The sequence below is a fragment of the Sminthopsis crassicaudata genome, chromosome 1, assembly GCF_048593235.1.
Source record: "Sminthopsis crassicaudata isolate SCR6 chromosome 1, ASM4859323v1, whole genome shotgun sequence".
Lineage (NCBI taxonomy): Eukaryota > Metazoa > Chordata > Mammalia > Dasyuromorphia > Dasyuridae > Sminthopsis > Sminthopsis crassicaudata.
This window is the reverse complement of record NC_133617.1, coordinates 138,182,157-138,188,553: the sequence shown is the minus strand read 5'-3', so window position 1 is coordinate 138,188,553 and position 6,397 is coordinate 138,182,157.

The following is a 6,397-nucleotide window of genomic DNA, read 5'->3' as shown; positions in this document are numbered from 1 at the left end:
ATCAACTTCTCTATTAAGCCTTCCCTGATCCCCGCATTCTCTCCCTCTTCAACTTTCTTTGTTCAGAGCTCCCCTCACCCAACCCCCTTTAACATTATACCTTGTATTATACCAATTTGTGTCCTATGCCTCCCCTCCCCAAGTAGACTGTAAGCTCATTGAGGGCAGAAACTATTTTATTTTGTCTTTGTATCCTCAACACCTTGCACAGAGCCTTGCACACAACAAATACCTAATAAATGTTTGTTGAATTGAATTGGAGGTTTAGGAGTGCTTTTGGATTACAGCCTCTCCTTCCAGTTAATAGAATTCCACTGATGAATTAAGCTCATTGAATAAACAGGGTATGAATATGAAGACTTAAATATAGCCCTCAGAAATGTGTGTGCATAAATGTGTGTGTTTGTGTTTGTGTATGTGGAGGTATGTATATACATCATAGGGAGGAAGGGGCTGCTACTGATTTTCTCCCTCCTCTTGTTTATAGTAGGTGACTAGGAAAAAGAACATTTTTTATCCTTATACGTCCCCAGACTGCATTGTTGACATCACTCTTGAGTTTGAATGATCAACAGAAACTGTTACTGTCCTGTACTGTGTCACTGTCCTGTGAGGTCAGAACCAAATATATGTTCTTTTGGTGGATAGGTAGATAGATTGGTCACTTCTATTCACAGAGAAGTGGACTTGGTCAATCGATAAGCCATTACTGAGTGTCTACTTTGTGCTAGATCTTGTGGGGAATCCCAAAAAAAGAGCCTTCTCAATGAACTTGTAATCTAACCAGGGTAAGTAGATTGATACACACAAAATTATTAGAGAATAGTACAAATCTATCTTTAAAATACAGAGAATTTGTGTCCAGATTTCTACTTATTCCTCTAAATAATCACTGTTAATTGTTGTTGCAGGGTGACAAATAGCACCTCTCAGAGTATATCAAAGGATGCTTCAGGTAACTCAAGGTCACTGGTTTTCAATTATTTTTCTTCCACCCTTTGTAAATTTGGACTTATAAGTTTAATGAGGATAGCATAAACACAACTATCCTATTATCCTATGGTAGGAGTTCTTAAACTTTGTTGGGTCTTGGACCTCTCTGGCACTCTGGTGAAGCCTTTGGACCTCTTCTCATAACAACAGCAACAACTTATTATTTATATTAATTTTATTTATGAGTTTATATGAATATTTATATATTCAAGGCTTACAAAGCTTTAAAATATTATCCTCACTATAATCCTGAGAAGTGGGTTCTATTATTCCCATTTTATAGATGAGGAAACCAAAGCAGACAGATTATGTGTCTTATTTAGAGTCACACAGCTAGTAAGTATCTGAGGTCTTATCTGAATTCAGATTTTCCTGACTGCAGTTGAGGGGGTCTATCCACTGCACCACCTAGCTGCCTAGAATATGGCTTAGAACAAATAGATTGTAGAATTGGAATATATCTAATAAATAATTAGGATTTAGACATAGTTTAGAGTGAATATTCTTCCAGATAAGTAAAGGATGTGCCAAATTTCAGTTAAATCATTTTTATTTTTAATTGATCTTTTTTTTTTTCCTATTTAAGTTCGTAGATCCCCTGAAATCCATTCAGATTAAGAATCCTGATCTAAAGAAAAGGGAAGAGGCCAGAGTAGCTTCTAGCTTCTTCTCTTTTGATATTAACAAAAAAATTTAATTGAAAATATAACAATCATTCATCTAACCTTTCAAATATCTAAATAAACACTTCTCAAACAAGTCTTTACTTAAAATCTTATGACCCTCCCTTATCTGATAAGATAATCTGTCAGCTATGGTTTTATTGCATTGATGACTGGTTCATCAGAGATTTGTTTTCAATAAACAATATTCCTCTTCAATGTAATGATAGTTGTAGCATTATTGATAAAATAATGATTACAATCTTTCATTTCAACTTTCTCAACTTCTGGTTTTCTCATTCTCCTTTATTTTTAAAGAGCTATCTTTTCTCCCTGTCTTCTCTTCTTTTCAATACACTCCCCAACCACCCCCAAGTCCCCAAAAGTACATTTCTCCTTAGCCTACTCTTTCTACACAAGTCACCATAAATCTCATGTTTGCCATGCAATCTTTACTGATTACCCACCCACTGATGTCCTACTAAATGTTTAAAAATTGGCTCTCTGGGGAAGAAAATTATGTAGGACATACATTTAAATTTAATTGCCATGATTAACATTTTCTCCATCATTTCCTGAAGCCTAGACAATCAACAACAAAATCAAATCCTGTTTTATAGTGTTTGCTGATTTACCAGGCTTGATTATGCTTACACTAAAATTTTAACAATTGATTCTGTTAAGATAGTATGACCTAGTTCCAGCACATCTCTGATTCTACTCACACTGACAAGTCTTTCTGACAATTTGTTCCTTTCTGCTACCCAGATTAATTCTTTATTTTATCATTATACAGTAGTGTGAGAATCAGCATGATCAAGCATGGGGATAGATGGACCTGGAGTCAGGAAAATTGATTCAAATTCTATCTTGGAATCTGTGGTCACTAGAAAGTCCTTTATATTCTGGGCCTCAGGCATCTCTGTCTATTCAATTATATCTGATTTATAATTCGCTAAATAATATTCAGTGAAATATCAGCTCCTTCATGTATATGTGATTTCGTGACCACTAGTCATTTCATATATACATATGTTTGGTCTCCCTTAAATGTATTTAAAAGTGAAAACCCAAGTCATCCTTTTTCTGTCTCCCTACAGAACTTAATATAGTGCTAAACACACAGTAGACACTCAATACATGTTTATTGATGTATTGAAAAATCATTTCATAGGCTGGAATCTTCCACCAAGCCAGTCAGTTTATTGTCCCTCTCCCTCAACCCATTGTAAACAATGGCCCTGTCTTGATGAAACTTTTTCTGTTACAACAAATAAATTTATGCAAATTATTGACCACCACTGCACACTCCATGGTGATAAACTCACTGCTGATTTCCTAGAGAACATGTCTTTTCTAAGGGTTGATCCTTACTATACCAACGATTTTTCCAAAGAAATCATGATCTGCTTACATGCAGGTTTGATGTCATTTACTTATTTCTCCCTGTCCTCAAATATTGTGCCCATTTGTGCATCTTCTCCTCTGCCTCCATCACTGATCTGATTGATTTTGTGGTTCAGTTGTTTGTCTGTCATGTCCAACTCTTTGTAACCCCATTTGGACTTATCTTGGCAATGATATTCGAGTGGTTTGCCATTTCTTTCTACAACTCATTTTATAAATGTGAAAACTGAGTCAAACAGGATTAAGTGTCACACAGGGTCACACAATTAAGTGTCCGAGGCCACATTTGACCTGAAGGCTTCTTGACTCCAAGCCCAGTTCTCTATCCATTGGGCCTTATAGCTCTTCAAGTTGATTGATATGTAGCCTGAAATTCAGCTCTTACATTTATTCCTCTGGCTAAAGTAGACTTCTCCAAGAGTGTTCTTCTAAAATGCAAATATTTTTAGGAGAAATAGTACTTTAATGGTTCATCATTTATGGCACATCAGTGTGAATTAATCAGTCTGTTTTCATAGTACAGTTAGTTGATATCAAAGCATTGCAGGAATGTATATTTCTATGTTGGGAACAAGAGGGGAATAGGAATAGGAATTATTATGGAATCTGAGTACTTATCTAGAGAGAACTTGGGAATGAATTAGAATTAATAGAATGAAGGCAACAGATGCCTGGAAATGAGGACAGGAAATGGGTAAAGGAGATTTTTTTTTTTTTTTTTTTTTTTTTTTTTTAAAAGAGGTGATGAAGGTTATTGAAAACAGATTTCTTCTGCAATGGAATTGCAGGACAAAAATCTAAACTAACTTTTAAAAATATATGTTTCTGATCCTTTTTGCCTTTGCATCAGTTATCTTTCACCATCCCCACCCAGATTGAACTTTCCCTTGAAACGAAGAAAAACAATTAAAAACATCCAGTACAGAGCATGTGTCTTAACAATGCATGCAGTATTCCATCCTACTAGCACCCCACTTCTGTGCCAGGGGAAGGAAAGGATTTCATTGCCAAGATCTTCCTTGTCCTTCATTGCTCTTTATCTCTCATTAATGAAAGCTCTGGTTCCTTTTAGGGGGTTGTTCATTCACATTGTTGTAAGGAGGGAATATGTTTTTGCCTTGTTCCAGGAAAAATCACACAGGCTTTGACTTGGTTGTAGAGTAAATCTAATAAATGTAAACACAAATTAGGTAAATAAACCCTGACTAATAAGCATGCTGGGTAAATATTATAGAATTAAGCATGGAAAAGAGGTTAATTGCACAACTCTATGAATACTGAATATATTCTAGAGCTTGAGGTATTTAATTAATGTATCATGAGCTGAAATTTTCCCCATTTTAGGAATGAGCTAAATCAATATCAATATCCAGTGGTTAGAAGGGATTATGTTTGTTTTGTTTTCAGTCATTCATTCAACAAACATTTATTAAGTGCCTGCTATGTGCTCAGGCACTGTGTTAAGTGCTGAGAATAAAGGCAACCCCCTCCCCCCCAAAACAAAACAAAACAAAACACATTAGTATGGTGCTCTCAAGGAGCAAATCAGGCACAACAACAACAACAACAACAACAACACACACACACACACACACACACACACACACATATATATACATACATATACACTTTGAGTCATATCTGTGATTTTATAGGAATGGGAACTCCCAGTGAGGAAAATCCCTCCACCACAGATTATCATCTGCTCTGCAAGTTAAAGTCAAAGAGAGTAGTTTGAGAAATAAAGTGACTTATCCACTATTCCATAGTCCCTGTTTTAGAAGTGTAATTTGGATCTAGCTCTTTCTTCTAATAGTCAATAGTGGCTATCCATATATATCTTGCTTTTTTCTCTCTCCTTTTTCCCTACCCAGCCCTTCATTGTCATATACATGTGCATTATCCCTAGTTGTATAGTAATAGCTATATCTACGGATAGAGTTAGACAGATGTACAGTTTTAGTGCACATATAAATATGTTTGGTCCAGAACTGTGATTTCATCGATGATGAGTAAGAAACTCCTTCCCTGATGCAGATCAAAAATTCCCCTGTGATTTATAGTTTTGGGGAGTTGTCCCACGCTATTAAGAAGCTAAGTGGCTTACCTATGGTGTCACAGCCAATGCAAGTCAGAATAACACTATATTCTCTCCCTTTAGCCACCTTGCCTAGAATACAATGATTAAACTTAAAGTTTTGGACTCCTATGATAGCGGTATGGTACATATCATAGACCCCAAAGTCTTTGAATTATATAGTATTATGTTAGATTTCAAGCCTAGCACTAAGCATCAGAGGGGCTGGAATTAGAAGCTGGAACTAAACTATGGTTTTAAAGCTTCATAAAATATTGACCAACAACTCCCCTGTGAATCCCATGGTATTCAATCTTAAGATTGACATGTTTATTCATAATAGTGCCTTCATGAAGCAATTTTTTTTAAAAGACACTGGAACTAGAGCTTGTACTTGTCTTTCCAGTCTTGCTTATAAAAATATAAGCACATGGAGTAGTTTGTTTATATCATACTCTTAATTCATACCACGCCTCCCTTGCCTAGGCCCCTAGATATGTAATGACAGCCTCAAACTAGATGAGCAGAAGGGAGTACTCTTGGTCCCTGAATCAGTCACCTAAAAGTGACTAAAGGTCAACCACTCATTTTTCTGTGCCTTCTTTCAACTCTTTCAACCTCCTAAGGCTTTTACTCCACTTTAGCCTCCTCCATATAAATCTAATATAACTATTCTCACATACATGAGAATACACATTTTAGTCTTCCATATCATTATTTGGAACTGTTCCACTTCTATAGTTAGAAGCATTTTAGTTTCCTGTCCTTCCATCTCACATACTTTCTCACTCCATTTATACTTATAAAGTTAATTCTTGTCATGACGTCCAGTCCCTCTACTCCCAGAATCATGGAATCTCAGGTTTGGATGGGGCCTCCGATGCTTATCAAATCTGAACAGAAATCTCCTCAAAAGGCGTCATTTAGATTCACTTGAAGATCTCCAGAAATAGAAACCCACTGCCTCCTGAGGTAACAAAGATGATGATGATGATGATAATAATAATATAATGATAAGCATTTATATAGTGCTGTTAATAGTCACAAAGCAAATGTCTCATTTGATCCTCTCAACAACCCTAGGAGTTAAAAACTATTATTATCCTCGCTTTATAGATGAGAACATTGAAAGAAACATTGTTTTAGTCATACATGTTTGCAAGGCTAGTAAGTATCGGAAGAAGGATTCAAACTCATCTGCCTGACTCCTAGACCAGCATACACAAATACACACAAGTAGCATTCAGATAGCTTATAT